General features: G+C 36.7%; 1 protein-coding gene and 8 non-coding genes across 12 annotated transcripts in view; all 9 read right to left on the bottom strand.

Moving 5' to 3' along the window:
- DHX57 (DExH-box helicase 57) overlaps nucleotides 1–18,352 on the bottom strand; it is a 2,066,546-nt gene that overhangs the window by 813,757 nt on the left and 1,234,437 nt on the right. The gene's annotated exons all lie outside the window — the stretch shown is intronic.
- Nucleotides 1,626–1,741, bottom strand: LOC122792522. Its single transcript, XR_006363341.1, has one exon. It is a non-coding gene; the product is annotated as a U5 spliceosomal RNA (small nuclear RNA).
- Nucleotides 3,729–3,843, bottom strand: LOC122792514. The gene has a single exon (XR_006363333.1). It is a non-coding gene; the product is annotated as a U5 spliceosomal RNA (small nuclear RNA).
- Nucleotides 5,834–5,949, bottom strand: LOC122792521. Its single transcript, XR_006363340.1, has one exon. It is a non-coding gene; the product is annotated as a U5 spliceosomal RNA (small nuclear RNA).
- Nucleotides 7,937–8,052, bottom strand: LOC122792520. The gene has a single exon (XR_006363339.1). It is a non-coding gene; the product is annotated as a U5 spliceosomal RNA (small nuclear RNA).
- LOC122792513 lies at nucleotides 10,037–10,151 on the bottom strand. The gene has a single exon (XR_006363332.1). It is a non-coding gene; the product is annotated as a U5 spliceosomal RNA (small nuclear RNA).
- Nucleotides 12,131–12,245, bottom strand: LOC122792530. Its single transcript, XR_006363348.1, has one exon. It is a non-coding gene; the product is annotated as a U5 spliceosomal RNA (small nuclear RNA).
- On the bottom strand, nucleotides 14,233–14,348 carry LOC122792525. The gene has a single exon (XR_006363344.1). It is a non-coding gene; the product is annotated as a U5 spliceosomal RNA (small nuclear RNA).
- Nucleotides 16,318–16,432, bottom strand: LOC122792529. Its single transcript, XR_006363347.1, has one exon. It is a non-coding gene; the product is annotated as a U5 spliceosomal RNA (small nuclear RNA).

Raw genomic sequence — 18,352 nt, 5'->3', positions numbered from 1 at the left:
GCTATGCCACATGCAACAATTGCAGACAATGATGCAGAAACATCTCTGCTGGACAGAGGCACAGGCAACTAATCTTAGGGGGCGAAAGCCAACACATTCAGCGAGGCTTATAAATGCCTTGGGCAGATAGCCTAGTACCTGCCTACCTATGAACATTTCCAAAGCAGAAAAATATTACACACAAGAAACATAGTGCTGCTGATTTAGTAGAAAGAGAAATGTCATCTAGTGATGTGACAAAATTCCTAATACCTCAACGAAACCATTAAAGTGGCTTGAAAAACAACATTCTCCTCCAAGCTGAAAACCGTAAGATATACACATGTAAGGGGAATACTTTCAGAAAATAAAAGGAGCTTATGGAAAATTATAGAGAGAAGGTATGACATAATCTGGCCTACTTAAAATGACAATATTAAGATCAAACAGTTAATTTCTCTTATTAAACAGAGAAACCCTGAAAATGTAGGGCAAAAAAAAATAGCAATTAAACTTTTATTGATCATCTCCATGGAAAGCTTTATAAAAGGCAAAAGATTTATGTATTCCGAAAAGAAATACGAATATATGCAAATATATGTATTTTCTTACATTAAACAATGACCGCAAATATTTAGCTTGCTGCAAGTTTATGTGTTGCCAATTAAAGAACTTCTATGTGACAGACAACTGTCTGGTTATCAGGCAGAAACAACAAGGGTGACATATCTCATTGACTTGACATGTGCTCCACAGCTGAGACAAACAGTCCTCAGGAATCACAGCAATGCACTGTAATTAGGCAAATATTTTCAACCGGATCAACTTTAAAACAGCAAATTACCATAACATCCATTTGCAGACAGTGAGATGAAAATCACAAAACATTACATTACCGAGCGTTCACATCATCGGAAGGTTTCACCACCTAACTAAACACTTGGACAGCATGAAATAAAAAACTACCTGAAGCAAATAAAACACCCCCCCCCCCCCCCCCAACTAAAAACACCAACTCTGAGATCTCACTACAAAAGAGAAAAGGGCAAAGTTCACTATCTTGGCCAACTGCCTCCTTTCCCGGTGAAAACTTCTGATGCTGTGACTGTTCGGTAATGTAAAGTGTCTGCAACACGATGTTATGGTAATTCGATATTTTAAAGTAGATCAGTTTAGCATGTATAGCCATAGCTGGGAAAACAAGGATGTCTACATATATTCAGGAATGGCTGCACTAAATGTTTTCTCAAATGTACTTTCTTGTAAACATTTTGTATTTAGGAAACATACAAGTACTGCTATGCCTCTTGCAGCACCTGTGTACAAAGATGGGGTAATTTTCCAAAGCAGAAAAAATATTACTGATAGGAAATAGAATGCTGAGTGAATTTAGCTGATATGATAAAATGAGAAACAACATACTAGTGATGAGGCTAAGCTCCTACTAAATCAAGGAAACCCGTAAAGCAGCTTGAAAATCAATCTTCTCCAGCATGATGAAGATTTACCCAGGTAAGAGGAATGGTGTCAGAAAAAAGGTACCTTTAGCGAATTACAGATAAAGACAGGATGGTATCTTCTGAAGCCTGTCTAAACTGAAAATGCTTAAATAAAACAGCTAATTTCTCTTGTTAAACTGAAAGAGACACCCTACAAATGTAGGGCAAACAAAAAATAGACACTAAACTCTTATTGATCCTCTCCACGGAAATCTTTAGTAAAAGGCGAAAGATTTATGCGTTATGAAGAGAAATCAGAGTACATTTAAAGTATGTATTTTTTTATATTAAACAACTACCACAAACATTTAGCTTGCTGCAAGTATAAGTGTTGCCATTTTAAGAACACTAGACAAGTGGCAACTGCCTTGACCTTCAAAGGTCAACAGTCTCAATGACTTGAATATCCACAGCGGAGACAAACATTCCACAGGAATCACAGCAGTGCATTGTGGGTATGCAAATATGCTTAGCCATCTATAGCTATAGCTGGGAAAACAATGATGTCTACATATATTCAGGAATGGCTGCACTAAATGTGTTCTCAAATATACTTTCTTATAAACATTTTGTATTTAGGAAACGCACAGGTTGTCACAAAACAAGTGCACACCAGGTAATGCTATGCCACATGCAACAATTGCAGACAATGATGCAGAAACATCTCTGCTGGACAGAGGCACAGGCAACTAATCTTAGGGGACGGCGAGCCAACACATTCGGCGAGGCTTATAAATGCCTTCGGCAGATAGCCTAGTACCTGCCTACCTATGAACATTTCCAAAGCAGAAAAATATTACACACAAGAAACATAGTGCTGCTGATTTAGTAGAAAGAGAAATGTCATCTAGTGATGTGACAAAATTCCTAATACCTCAACGAAACCATTAAAGTGGCTTGAAAAACAACATTCTCCTCCAAGCTGAAAACCGTAAGATATACACATGTAAGGGAATACTTTCAGAAAATAAAAGGAGCTTATGGAAAATTATAGAGAGAAGGTATGACATAATCTGACGCCTACTTAAAATGACAATATTAAGATCAAACAGTTAATTTCTCTTATTAAACAGAGAAACCCTGAAAATGTAGGGCAAACAAAAAATAGCAATTAAACTTTTATTGATCATCTCCATGGAAAGCTTTATAAAAAGGCAAAAGATTTATGTATTCCGAAAAGAAATACGAATATATGCAAATATATGTATTTTCTTACATTAAACAATGACCGCAAATATTTAGCTTGCTGCAAGTTTATGTGTTGCCAATTAAAGAACTTCTATGTGACAGACAACTGTCTGGTTATCAGGCAGAAACAACAAGGGTGACATATCTCATTGACTTGACATGTGCTCCACAGCTGAGACAAACAGTCCTCAGGAATCACAGCAATGCACTGTAATTAGGCAAATATTTTCAACCGGATCAACTTTAAAACAGCAAATTACCATAACATCCATTTGCAGACAGTGAGATGAAAATCACAAAACATTACATTACCGAACGTTCACATCATCGGAAGGTTTCACCACCTAACTAAACACTTGGACAGCATGAAATAAAAAACTACCTGAAGCAAATAAAACACCCCCCACACCCCCACTAACTAAATACACCAACTCTGAGATCTCACTACAAAGGAGAAAAGGGCAAAGTTCACTATCTTGGCCAACTGCCTCCTTTCCCGGTGAAAACTTCTGATGCTGTGACTGTTCGGTAATGTAAAGTGTCTGCAACACGATGTTATGGTAATTCGATATTTTAAAGTAGATCAGTTTAGCATGTATAGCCATAGCTGGGAAAACAAGGATGTCTACATATATTCAGGAATGGCTGCACTAAATGTTTTCTCAAATGTACTTTCTTGTAAACATTTTGTATTTAGGAAACATACAAGTACTGCTATGCCTCTTGCAGCACCTGTGTACAAAGATGGGGTAATTTTCCAAAGCAGACAAAATATTACTGATAGGAAATAGAATGCTGAGTGAATTTAGCTGATATGATAAAATGAGAAACAACATACTAGTGATGAGGCTAAGCTCCTACTAAATCAAGGAAACCCGTAAAGCAGCTTGAAAATCAATCTTCTCCAGCATGATGAAGATTTACCCAGGTAAGAGGAATGGTGTCAGAAAAAAGGTACCTTTAGCGAATTACAGATAAAGACAGGATGGTATCTTCTGAAGCCTGTCTAAACTGAAAATGCTTAAATAAAACAGCTAATTTCTCTTGTTAAACTGAAAGAGACACCCTACAAATGTAGGGCAAACAAAAATAGACACTAAACTCTTATTGATCCTCTCCACGGAAATCTTTAGTAAAAGGCGAAAGATTTATGCGTTATGAAGAGAAATCAGAGTACATTTAAAGTATGTATTTTTTATATTAAACAACTACCACAAACATTTAGCTTGCTGCAAGTATAAGTGTTGCCATTTTAAGAACACTAGACAAGTGGCAACTGCCTTGACCTTCAAAGGTCAACAGTCTCAATGACTTGAATATCCACAGCGGAGACAAACATTCCACAGGAATCACAGCAGTGCATTGTGGGTATGCAAATATGCTTAGCCATCTATAGCTATAGCTGGGAAAACAATGATGTCTACATATATTCAGGAATGGCTGCACTAAATGTGTTCTCAAATATACTTTCTTATAAACATTTTGTATTTAGGAAACGCACAGGTTGTCACAAAACAAGTGCACACCAGGTAATGCTATGCCACATGCAACAATTGCAGACAATGATGCAGAAACATCTCTGCTGGACAGAGGCACAGGCAACTAATCTTAGGGGTCGTCGAAAGCCAACACATTCCAGCGAGGCTTATAAATGCCTTCGGGCAGATAGCCTAGTACCTGCCTACCTATGAACATTTCCAAAGCAGAAAAATATTACACACAAGAAACATAGTGCTGCTGATTTAGTAGAAAGAGAAATGTCATCTAGTGATGTGACAAAATTCCTAATACCTCAACGAAACCATTAAAGTGGCTTGAAAAACAACATTCTCCTCCAAGCTGAAAACCGTAAGATATACACATGTAAGGGGAATACTTTCAGAAAATAAAAGGAGCTTATGGAAAATTATAGAGAGAAGGTATGACATAATCTGACGCCTACTTAAAATGACAATATTAAGATCAAACAGTTAATTTCTCTTATTAAACAGAGAAACCCTGAAAATGTAGGGCAAAAAAAAATAGCAATTAAACTTTTATTGATCATCTCCATGGAAAGCTTTATAAAAGGCAAAAGATTTATGTATTCCGAAAAGAAATACGAATATATGCAAATATATGTATTTTCTTACATTAAACAATGACCGCAAATATTTAGCTTGCTGCAAGTTTATGTGTTGCCAATTAAAGAACTTCTATGTGACAGACAACTGTCTGGTTATCAGGCAGAAACAACAAGGGTGACATATCTCATTGACTTGACATGTGCTCCACAGCTGAGACAAACAGTCCTCAGGAATCACAGCAATGCACTGTAATTAGGCAAATATTTTCAACCGGATCAACTTTAAAACAGCAAATTACCATAACATCCATTTGCAGACAGTGAGATGAAAATCACAAAACATTACATTACCGAACGTTCACATCATCGGAAGGTTTCACCACCTAACTAAACACTTGGACAGCATGAAATAAAAAACTACCTGAAGCAAATAAAACACCCCCCACACCCCCACTAACTAAATACACCAACTCTGAGATCTCACTACAAAGGAGAAAAGGGCAAAGTTCACTATCTTGGCCAACTGCCTCCTTTCCCGGTGAAAACTTCTGATGCTGTGACTGTTCGGTAATGTAAAGTGTCTGCAACACGATGTTATGGTAATTCGATATTTTAAAGTAGATCAGTTTAGCATGTATAGCCATAGCTGGGAAAACAAGGATGTCTACATATATTCAGGAATGGCTGCACTAAATGTTTTCTCAAATGTACTTTCTTGTAAACATTTTGTATTTAGGAAACATACAAGTACTGCTATGCCTCTTGCAGCACCTGTGTACAAAGATGGGGTAATTTTCCAAAGCAGAAAAAATATTACTGATAGGAAATAGAATGCTGAGTGAATTTAGCTGATATGATAAAATGAGAAACAACATACTAGTGATGAGGCTAAGCTCCTACTAAATCAAGGAAACCCGTAAAGCAGCTTGAAAATCAATCTTCTCCAGCATGATGAAGATTTACCCAGGTAAGAGGAATGGTGTCAGAAAAAAAGGTACCTTTAGCGAATTACAGATAAAGACAGGATGGTATCTTCTGAAGCCTGTCTAAACTGAAAATGCTTAAATAAAACAGCTAATTTCTCTTGTTAAACTGAAAGAGACACCCTACAAATGTAGGGCAAACAAAAAATAGACACTAAACTCTTATTGATCCTCTCCACGGAAATCTTTAGTAAAAGGCGAAAGATTTATGCGTTATGAAGAGAAATCAGAGTACATTTAAAGTATGTATTTTTTTATATTAAACAACTACCACAAACATTTAGCTTGCTGCAAGTATAAGTGTTGCCATTTTAAGAACACTAGACAAGTGGCAACTGCCTTGACCTTCAAAGGTCAACAGTCTCAATGACTTGAATATCCACAGCGGAGACAAACATTCCACAGGAATCACAGCAGTGCATTGTGGGTATGCAAATATGCTTAGCCATCTATAGCTATAGCTGGGAAAACAATGATGTCTACATATATTCAGGAATGGCTGCACTAAATGTGTTCTCAAATATACTTTCTTATAAACATTTTGTATTTAGGAAACGCACAGGTTGTCACAAAACAAGTGCACACCAGGTAATGCTATGCCACATGCAACAATTGCAGACAATGATGCAGAAACATCTCTGCTGGACAGAGGCACAGGCAACTAATCTTAGGGGACGGCGAAAGCCAACACATTCGGCGAGGCTTATAAATGCCTTCGGGCAGATAGCCTAGTACCTGCCTACCTATGAACATTTCCAAAGCAGAAAAATATTACACACAAGAAACATAGTGCTGCTGATTTAGTAGAAAGAGAAATGTCATCTAGTGATGTGACAAAATTCCTAATACCTCAACGAAACCATTAAAGTGGCTTGAAAAACAACATTCTCCTCCAAGCTGAAAACCGTAAGATATACACATGTAAGGGGAATACTTTCAGAAAATAAAAGGAGCTTATGGAAAATTATAGAGAGAAGGTATGACATAATCTGACGCCTACTTAAAATGACAATATTAAGATCAAACAGTTAATTTCTCTTATTAAACAGAGAAACCCTGAAAATGTAGGGCAAAAAAAAATAGCAATTAAACTTTTATTGATCATCTCCATGGAAAGCTTTATAAAAGGCAAAAGATTTATGTATTCCGAAAAGAAATACGAATATATGCAAATATATGTATTTTCTTACATTAAACAATGACCGCAAATATTTAGCTTGCTGCAAGTTTATGTGTTGCCAATTAAAGAACTTCTATGTGACAGACAACTGTCTGGTTATCAGGCAGAAACAACAAGGGTGACATATCTCATTGACTTGACATGTGCTCCACAGCTGAGACAAACAGTCCTCAGGAATCACAGCAATGCACTGTAATTAGGCAAATATTTTCAACCGGATCAACTTTAAAACAGCAAATTACCATAACATCCATTTGCAGACAGTGAGATGAAAATCACAAAACATTACATTACCGAACGTTCACATCATCGGAAGGTTTCACCACCTAACTAAACACTTGGACAGCATGAAATAAAAAACTACCTGAAGCAAATAAAACACCCCCACACCCCACTAACTAAATACACCAACTCTGAGATCTCACTACAAAGGAGAAAAGGGCAAAGTTCACTATCTTGGCCAACTGCCTCCTTTCCCGGTGAAAACTTCTGATGCTGTGACTGTTCGGTAATGTAAAGTGTCTGCAACACGATGTTATGGTAATTCGATATTTTAAAGTAGATCAGTTTAGCATGTATAGCCATAGCTGGGAAAACAAGGATGTCTACATATATTCAGGAATGGCTGCACTAAATGTTTTCTCAAATGTACTTTCTTGTAAACATTTTGTATTTAGGAAACATACAAGTACTGCTATGCCTCTTGCAGCACCTGTGTACAAAGATGGGGTAATTTTCCAAAGCAGAAAAATATTACTGATAGGAAATAGAATGCTGAGTGAATTTAGCTGATATGATAAAATGAGAAACAACATACTAGTGATGAGGCTAAGCTCCTACTAAATCAAGGAAACCCGTAAAGCAGCTTGAAAATCAATCTTCTCCAGCATGATGAAGATTTACCCAGGTAAGAGGAATGGTGTCAGAAAAAAAGGTACCTTTAGCGAATTACAGATAAAGACAGGATGGTATCTTCTGAAGCCTGTCTAAACTGAAAATGCTTAAATAAAACAGCTAATTTCTCTTGTTAAACTGAAAGAGACACCCTACAAATGTAGGGCAAACAAAAAATAGACACTAAACTCTTATTGATCCTCTCCACGGAAATCTTTAGTAAAAGGCGAAAGATTTATGCGTTATGAAGAGAAATCAGAGTACATTTAAAGTATGTATTTTTTTATATTAAACAACTACCACAAACATTTAGCTTGCTGCAAGTATAAGTGTTGCCATTTTAAGAACACTAGACAAGTGGCAACTGCCTTGACCTTCAAAGGTCAACAGTCTCAATGACTTGAATATCCACAGCGGAGACAAACATTCCACAGGAATCACAGCAGTGCATTGTGGGTATGCAAATATGCTTAGCCATCTATAGCTATAGCTGGGAAAACAATGATGTCTACATATATTCAGGAATGGCTGCACTAAATGTGTTCTCAAATATACTTTCTTATAAACATTTTGTATTTAGGAAACGCACAGGTTGTCACAAAACAAGTGCACACCAGGTAATGCTATGCCACATGCAACAATTGCAGACAATGATGCAGAAACATCTCTGCTGGACAGAGGCACAGGCAACTAATCTTAGGGGACGGCGAAAGCCAACACATTCAGGCGAGGCTTATAAATGCCTTCGGGCAGATAGCCTAGTACCTGCCTACCTATGAACATTTCCAAAGCAGAAAAATATTACACACAAGAAACATAGTGCTGCTGATTTAGTAGAAAGAGAAATGTCATCTAGTGATGTGACAAAATTCCTAATACCTCAACGAAACCATTAAAGTGGCTTGAAAAACAACATTCTCCTCCAAGCTGAAAACCGTAAGATATACACATGTAAGGGGAATACTTTCAGAAAATAAAAGGAGCTTATGGAAAATTATAGAGAGAAGGTATGACATAATCTGACGCCTACTTAAAATGACAATATTAAGATCAAACAGTTAATTTCTCTTATTAAACAGAGAAACCCTGAAAATGTAGGGCAAACAAAAAATAGCAATTAAACTTTTATTGATCATCTCCATGGAAAGCTTTATAAAAAGGCAAAAGATTTATGTATTCCGAAAAGAAATACGAATATATGCAAATATATGTATTTTCTTACATTAAACAATGACCGCAAATATTTAGCTTGCTGCAAGTTTATGTGTTGCCAATTAAAGAACTTCTATGTGACAGACAACTGTCTGGTTATCAGGCAGAAACAACAAGGGTGACATATCTCATTGACTTGACATGTGCTCCACAGCTGAGACAAACAGTCCTCAGGAATCACAGCAATGCACTGTAATTAGGCAAATATTTTCAACCGGATCAACTTTAAAACAGCAAATTACCATAACATCCATTTGCAGACAGTGAGATGAAAATCACAAAACATTACATTACCGAACGTTCACATCATCGGAAGGTTTCACCACCTAACTAAACACTTGGACAGCATGAAATAAAAAACTACCTGAAGCAAATAAAACACCCCCCACTAACTAAATACACCAACTCTGAGATCTCACTACAAAGGAGAAAAGGGCAAAGTTCACTATCTTGGCCAACTGCCTCCTTTCCCGGTGAAAACTTCTGATGCTGTGACTGTTCGGTAATGTAAAGTGTCTGCAACACGATGTTATGGTAATTCGATATTTTAAAGTAGATCAGTTTAGCATGTATAGCCATAGCTGGGAAAACAAGGATGTCTACATATATTCAGGAATGGCTGCACTAAATGTTTTCTCAAATGTACTTTCTTGTAAACATTTTGTATTTAGGAAACATACAAGTACTGCTATGCCTCTTGCAGCACCTGTGTACAAAGATGGGGTAATTTTCCAAAGCAGAAAAAATATTACTGATAGGAAATAGAATGCTGAGTGAATTTAGCTGATATGATAAAATGAGAAACAACATACTAGTGATGAGGCTAAGCTCCTACTAAATCAAGGAAACCCGTAAAGCAGCTTGAAAATCAATCTTCTCCAGCATGATGAAGATTTACCCAGGTAAGAGGAATGGTGTCAGAAAAAAGGTACCTTTAGCGAATTACAGATAAAGACAGGATGGTATCTTCTGAAGCCTGTCTAAACTGAAAATGCTTAAATAAAACAGCTAATTTCTCTTGTTAAACTGAAAGAGACACCCTACAAATGTAGGGCAAACAAAAATAGACACTAAACTCTTATTGATCCTCTCCACGGAAATCTTTAGTAAAAGGCGAAAGATTTATGCGTTATGAAGAGAAATCAGAGTACATTTAAAGTATGTATTTTTTATATTAAACAACTACCACAAACATTTAGCTTGCTGCAAGTATAAGTGTTGCCATTTTAAGAACACTAGACAAGTGGCAACTGCCTTGACCTTCAAAGGTCAACAGTCTCAATGACTTGAATATCCACAGCGGAGACAAACATTCCACAGGAATCACAGCAGTGCATTGTGGGTATGCAAATATGCTTAGCCATCTATAGCTATAGCTGGGAAAACAATGATGTCTACATATATTCAGGAATGGCTGCACTAAATGTGTTCTCAAATATACTTTCTTATAAACATTTTGTATTTAGGAAACGCACAGGTTGTCACAAAACAAGTGCACACCAGGTAATGCTATGCCACATGCAACAATTGCAGACAATGATGCAGAAACATCTCTGCTGGACAGAGGCACAGGCAACTAATCTTAGGGGACGGCGAAGCCAACACATTCAGCGAGGCTTATAAATGCCTTCGGCAGATAGCCTAGTACCTGCCTACCTATGAACATTTCCAAAGCAGAAAAATATTACACACAAGAAACATAGTGCTGCTGATTTAGTAGAAAGAGAAATGTCATCTAGTGATGTGACAAAATTCCTAATACCTCAACGAAACCATTAAAGTGGCTTGAACAACATTCTCCTCCAAGCTGAAAACCGTAAGATATACACATGTAAGGGGAATACTTTCAGAAAATAAAAGGAGCTTATGGAAAATTATAGAGAGAAGGTATGACATAATCTGACGCCTACTTAAAATGACAATATTAAGATCAAACAGTTAATTTCTCTTATTAAACAGAGAAACCCTGAAAATGTAGGGCAAAAAAAAATAGCAATTAAACTTTTATTGATCATCTCCATGGAAAGCTTTATAAAAGGCAAAAGATTTATGTATTCAAAAGAAATACGAATATATGCAAATATATGTATTTTCTTACATTAAACAATGACCGCAAATATTTAGCTTGCTGCAAGTTTATGTGTTGCCAATTAAAGAACTTCTATGTGACAGACAACTGTCTGGTTATCAGGCAGAAACAACAAGGGTGACATATCTCATTGACTTGACATGTGCTCCACAGCTGAGACAAACAGTCCTCAGGAATCACAGCAATGCACTGTAATTAGGCAAATATTTTCAACCGGATCAACTTTAAAACAGCAAATTACCATAACATCCATTTGCAGACAGTGAGATGAAAATCACAAAACATTACATTACCGAACGTTCACATCATCGGAAGGTTTCACCACCTAACTAAACACTTGGACAGCATGAAATAAAAAACTACCTGAAGCAAATAAAACACCCCCACACCCCCACTAACTAAATACACCAACTCTGAGATCTCACTACAAAGGAGAAAAGGGCAAAGTTCACTATCTTGGCCAACTGCCTCCTTTCCCGGTGAAAACTTCTGATGCTGTGACTGTTCGGTAATGTAAAGTGTCTGCAACACGATGTTATGGTAATTCGATATTTTAAAGTAGATCAGTTTAGCATGTATAGCCATAGCTGGGAAAACAAGGATGTCTACATATATTCAGGAATGGCTGCACTAAATGTTTTCTCAAATGTACTTTCTTGTAAACATTTTGTATTTAGGAAACATACAAGTACTGCTATGCCTCTTGCAGCACCTGTGTACAAAGATGGGGTAATTTTCCAAAGCAGAAAAATATTACTGATAGGAAATAGAATGCTGAGTGAATTTAGCTGATATGATAAAATGAGAAACAACATACTAGTGATGAGGCTAAGCTCCTACTAAATCAAGGAAACCCGTAAAGCAGCTTGAAAATCAATCTTCTCCAGCATGATGAAGATTTACCCAGGTAAGAGGAATGGTGTCAGAAAAAAGGTACCTTTAGCGAATTACAGATAAAGACAGGATGGTATCTTCTGAAGCCTGTCTAAACTGAAAATGCTTAAATAAAACAGCTAATTTCTCTTGTTAAACTGAAAGAGACACCCTACAAATGTAGGGCAAACAAAAATAGACACTAAACTCTTATTGATCCTCTCCACGGAAATCTTTAGTAAAAGGCTAAAGATTTATGCGTTATGAAGAGAAATCAGAGTACATTTAAAGTATGTATTTTTTATATTAAACAACTACCACAAACATTTAGCTTGCTGCAAGTATAAGTGTTGCCATTTTAAGAACACTAGACAAGTGGCAACTGCCTTGACCTTCAAAGGTCAACAGTCTCAATGACTTGAATATCCACAGCGGAGACAAACATTCCACAGGAATCACAGCAGTGCATTGTGGGTATGCAATATGCTTAGCCATCTATAGCTATAGCTGGGAAAACAATGATGTCTACATATATTCAGGAATGGCTGCACTAAATGTGTTCTCAAATATACTTTCTTATAAACATTTTGTATTTAGGAAACGCACAGGTTGTCACAAAACAAGTGCACACCAGGTAATGCTATGCCACATGCAACAATTGCAGACAATGATGCAGAAACATCTCTGCTGGACAGAGGCACAGGCAACTAATCTTAGGGGACGGCGAAAGCCAACACATTCGGCGAGGCTTATAAATGCCTTCGGCAGATAGCCTAGTACCTGCCTACCTATGAACATTTCCAAAGCAGAAAAATATTACACACAAGAAACATAGTGCTGCTGATTTAGTAGAAAGAGAAATGTCATCTAGTGATGTGACAAAATTCCTAATACCTCAACGAAACCATTAAAGTGGCTTGAAAACAACATTCTCCTCCAAGCTGAAAACCGTAAGATATACACATGTAAGGGGAATACTTTCAGAAAATAAAAGGAGCTTATGGAAAATTATAGAGAGAAGGTATGACATAATCTGACGCCTACTTAAAATGACAATATTAAGATCAAACAGTTAATTTCTCTTATTAAACAGAGAAACCCTGAAAATGTAGGGCAAACAAAAAATAGCAATTAAACTTTTATTGATCATCTCCATGGAAAGCTTTATAAAAAGGCAAAAGATTTATGTATTCCGAAAAGAAATACGAATATATGCAAATATATGTATTTTCTTACATTAAACAATGACCGCAAATATTTAGCTTGCTGCAAGTTTATGTGTTGCCAATTAAAGAACTTCTATGTGACAGACAACTGTCTGGTTATCAGGCAGAAACAACAAGGGTGACATATCTCATTGACTTGACATGTGCTCCACAGCTGAGACAAACAGTCCTCAGGAATCACAGCAATGCACTGTAATTAGGCAAATATTTTCAACCGGATCAACTTTAAAACAGCAAATTACCATAACATCCATTTGCAGACAGTGAGATGAAAATCACAAAACATTACATTACCGAACGTTCACATCATCGGAAGGTTTCACCACCTAACTAAACACTTGGACAGCATGAAATAAAAAACTACCTGAAGCAAATAAAACACCCCCCACACCCCCACTAACTAAATACACCAACTCTGAGATCTCACTACAAAGGAGAAAAGGGCAAAGTTCACTATCTTGGCCAACTGCCTCCTTTCCCGGTGAAAACTTCTGATGCTGTGACTGTTCGGTAATGTAAAGTGTCTGCAACACGATGTTATGGTAATTCGATATTTTAAAGTAGATCAGTTTAGCATGTATAGCCATAGCTGGGAAAACAAGGATGTCTACATATATTCAGGAATGGCTGCACTAAATGTTTTCTCAAATGTACTTTCTTGTAAACATTTTGTATTTAGGAAACATACAAGTACTGCTATGCCTCTTGCAGCACCTGTGTACAAAGATGGGGTAATTTTCCAAAGCAGAAAAAATATTACTGATAGGAAATAGAATGCTGAGTGAATTTAGCTGATATGATAAAATGAGAAACAACATACTAGTGATGAGGCTAAGCTCCTACTAAATCAAGGAAACCCGTAAAGCAGCTTGAAAATCAATCTTCTCCAGCATGATGAAGATTTACCCAGGTAAGAGGAATGGTGTCAGAAAAAAGGTACCTTTAGCGAATTACAGATAAAGACAGGATGGTATCTTCTGAAGCCTGTCTAAACTGAAAATGCTTAAATAAAACAGCTAATTTCTCTTGTTAAACTGAAAGAGACACCCTACAAATGTAGGGCAAACAAAAAATAGACACTAAACTCTTATTGATCCTCTCCACGGAAATCTTTAGTAAAAGGCAAAAGATTTATGCGTTATGAAGAGAAATCAGAGTACATTTAAAGTATGTATTTTTTTATATTAAACAACTACCACAAACATTTAGCTTGCTGCAAGTATAAGTGTTGCCATTTTAAGAACACTAGACAAGTGGCAACTGCCTTGACCTTCAAAGGTCAACAGTCTCAATGACTTGAATATCCACAGCGGAGACAAACATTCCACAGGAATCACAGCAGTGCATTGTGGGTATGCAAATATGCTTAGCCATCTATAGCTATAGCTGGGAAAACAATGATGTCTACATATATTCAGGAATGGCTGCACTAAATGTGTTCTCAAATATACTTTCTTATAAACATTTTGTATTTAGGAAACGCACAGGTTGTCACAAAACAAGTGCACACCAGGTAATGCTATGCCACATGCAACAATTGCAGACAATGATGCAGAAACATCTCTGCTGGACAGAGGCACAGGCAACTAATCTTAGGGGACGCGAAGCCAACACATTCCGGCGAGGCTTATAAATGCCTTCGGCAGATAGCCTAGTACCTGCCTACCTATGAACATTTCCAAAGCAGAAAAATATTACACACAAGAAACATAGTGCTGCTGATTTAGTAGAAAGAGAAATGTCATCTAGTGATGTGACAAAATTCCTAATACCTCAACGAAACCATTAAAGTGGCTTGAAAACAACATTCTCCTCCAAGCTGAAAACCGTAAGATATACACATGTAAGGGGAATACTTTCAGAAAATAAAAGGAGCTTATGGAAAATTATAGAGAGAAGGTATGACATAATCTGACGCCTACTTAAAATGACAATATTAAGATCAAACAGTTAATTTCTCTTATTAAACAGAGAAACCCTGAAAATGTAGGGCAAAAAAAAATAGCAATTAAACTTTTATTGATCATCTCCATGGAAAGCTTTATAAAAAGGCAAAAGATTTATGTATTCCGAAAAGAAATACGAATATATGCAAATATATGTATTTTCTTACATTAAACAATGACCGCAAATATTTAGCTTGCTGCAAGTTTATGTGTTGCCAATTAAAGAACTTCTATGTGACAGACAACTGTCTGGTTATCAGGCAGAAACAACAAGGGTGACATATCTCATTGACTTGACATGTGCTCCACAGCTGAGACAAACAGTCCTCAGGAATCACAGCAATGCACTGTAATTAGGCAAATATTTTCAACCGGATCAACTTTAAAACAGCAAATTACCATAACATCCATTTGCAGACAGTGAGATGAAAATCACAAAACATTACATTACCGAAGGTTTCACCACCTAACTAAACACTTGGACAGCATGAAATAAAAAACTACCTGAAGCAAATAAAACAACCCCCACACCCCACTAACTAAATACACCAACTCTGAGATCTCACTACAAAGGAGAAAAGGGCAAAGTTCACTATCTTGGCCAACTGCCTCCTTTCCCGGTGAAAACTTCTGATGCTGTGACTGTTCGGTAATGTAAAGTGTCTGCAACACGATGTTATGGTAATTCGATATTTTAAAGTAGATCAGTTTAGCATGTATAGCCATAGCTGGGAAAACAAGGATGTCTACATATATTCAGGAATGGCTGCACTAAATGTTTTCTCAAATGTACTTTCTTGTAAACATTTTGTATTTAGGAAACATACAAGTACTGCTATGCCTCTTGCAGCACCTGTGTACAAAGATGGGGTAATTTTCCAAAGCAGAAAAAATATTACTGATAGGAAATAGAATGCTGAGTGAATTTAGCTGATATGATAAAATGAGAAACAACATACTAGTGATGAGGCTAAGCTCCTACTAAATCAAGGAAACCCGTAAAGCAGCTTGAAAATCAATCTTCTCCAGCATGATGAAGATTTACCCAGGTAAGAGGAATGGTGTCAGAAAAAAGGTACCTTTAGCGAATTACAGATAAAGACAGGATGGTATCTTCTGAAGCCTGTCTAAACTGAAAATGCTTAAATAAAACAGCTAATTTCTCTTGTTAAACTGAAAGAGACACCCTACAAATGTAGGGCAAACAAAAATAGACACTAAACTCTTATTGATCCTCTCCACGGAAATCTTTAGTAAAAGGCTAAAGATTTATGCGTTATGAAGAGAAATCAGAGTACATTTAAAGTATGTATTTTTTATATTAAACAACTACCACAAACATTTAGCTTGCTGCAAGTATAAGTGTTGCCATTTTAAGAACACTAGACAAGTGGCAACTGCCTTGACCTTCAAAGGTCAACAGTCTCAATGACTTGAATATCCACAGCGGAGACAAACATTCCACAGGAATCACAGCAGTGCATTGTGGGTATGCAACTATGCTTAGCCATCTATAGCTATAGCTGGGAAAACAATGATGTCTACATATATTCAGGAATGGCTGCACTAAATGTGTTCTCAAATATACTTTCTTATAAACATTTTGTATTTAGGAAACGCACAGGTTGTCACAAAACAAGTGCACACCAGGTAATGCTATGCCACATGCAACAATTGCAGACAATGATGCAGAAACATCTCTGCTGGACAGAGGCACAGGCAACTAATCTTAGGGGACGGCGAAACCAACACATTCCGGCGAGGCTTATAAATGCCTTCGGCAGATAGCCTAGTACCTGCCTACCTATGAACATTTCCAAAGCAGAAAAATATTACACACAAGAAACATAGTGCTGCTGATTTAGTAGAAAGAGAAATGTCATCTAGTGATGTGACAAAATTCCTAATACCTCAACGAAACCATTAAAGTGGCTTGAAAAACAACATTCTCCTCCAAGCTGAAAACCGTAAGATATACACATGTAAGGGGAATACTTTCAGAAAATAAAAGGAGCTTATGGAAAATTATAGAGAGAAGGTATGACATAATCTGACGCCTACTTAAAATGACAATATTAAGATCAAACAGTTAATTTCTCTTATTAAACAGAGAAACCCTGAAAATGTAGGGCAAACAAAAAATAGCAATTAAACTTTTATTGATCATCTCCATGGAAAGCTTTATAAAAAGGCAAAAGATTTATGTATTCCGAAAAGAAATACGAATATATGCAAATATATGTATTTTCTTACATTAAACAATGACCGCAAATATTTAGCTTGCTGCAAGTTTATGTGTTGCCAATTAAAGAACTTCTATGTGACAGACAACTGTCTGGTTATCAGGCAGAAACAACAAGGGTGACATATCTCATTGACTTGACATGTGCTCCACAGCTGAGACAAACAGTCCTCAGGAATCACAGCAATGCACTGTAATTAGGCAAATATTTTCAACCGGATCAACTTTAAAACAGCAAATTACCATAACATCCATTTGCAGACAGTGAGATGAAAATCACAAAACATTACATTACCGAACGTTCACATCATCGGAAGGTTTCACCACCTAACTAAACACTTGGACAGCATGAAATAAAAAACTACCTGAAGCAAATAAAACACCCCCCACACCCCCACTAACTAAATACACCAACTCTGAGATCTCACTACAAAGGAGAAAAGGGCAAAGTTCACTATCTTGGCCAACTGCCTCCTTTCCGTGAAAACTTCTGATGCTGTGACTGTTCGGTAATGTAAAGTGTCTGCAACACGATGTTATGGTAATTCGATATTTTAAAGTAGATCAGTTTAGCATGTATAGCCATAGCTGGGAAAACAAGGATGTCTACATATATTCAGGAATGGCTGCACTAAATGTTTTCTCAAATGTACTTTCTTGTAAACATTTTGTATTTAGGAAACATACAAGTACTGCTATGCCTCTTGCAGCACCTGTGTACAAAGATGGGGTAATTTTCCAAAGCAGAAAAAATATTACTGATAGGAAATAGAATGCTGAGTGAATTTAGCTGATATGATAAAATGAGAAACAACATACTAGTGATGAGGCTAAGCTCCTACTAAATCAAGGAAACCCGTAAAGCAGCTTGAAAATCAATCTTCTCCAGCATGATGAAGATTTACCCAGGTAAGAGGAATGGTGTCAGAAAAAAGGTACCTTTAGCGAATTACAGATAAAGACAGGATGGTATCTT

Source organism: Protopterus annectens, chromosome 1.part2 (assembly GCF_019279795.1).
Source record: "Protopterus annectens isolate FY-2018-M chromosome 1.part2, PAN1.0, whole genome shotgun sequence".
In the NCBI taxonomy this organism is placed as follows: Eukaryota; Metazoa; Chordata; order Ceratodontiformes; family Protopteridae; genus Protopterus; species Protopterus annectens.
Note: the sequence above shows the minus strand (reverse complement) of the source record. Positions and strands in the feature narration are given on the sequence as shown.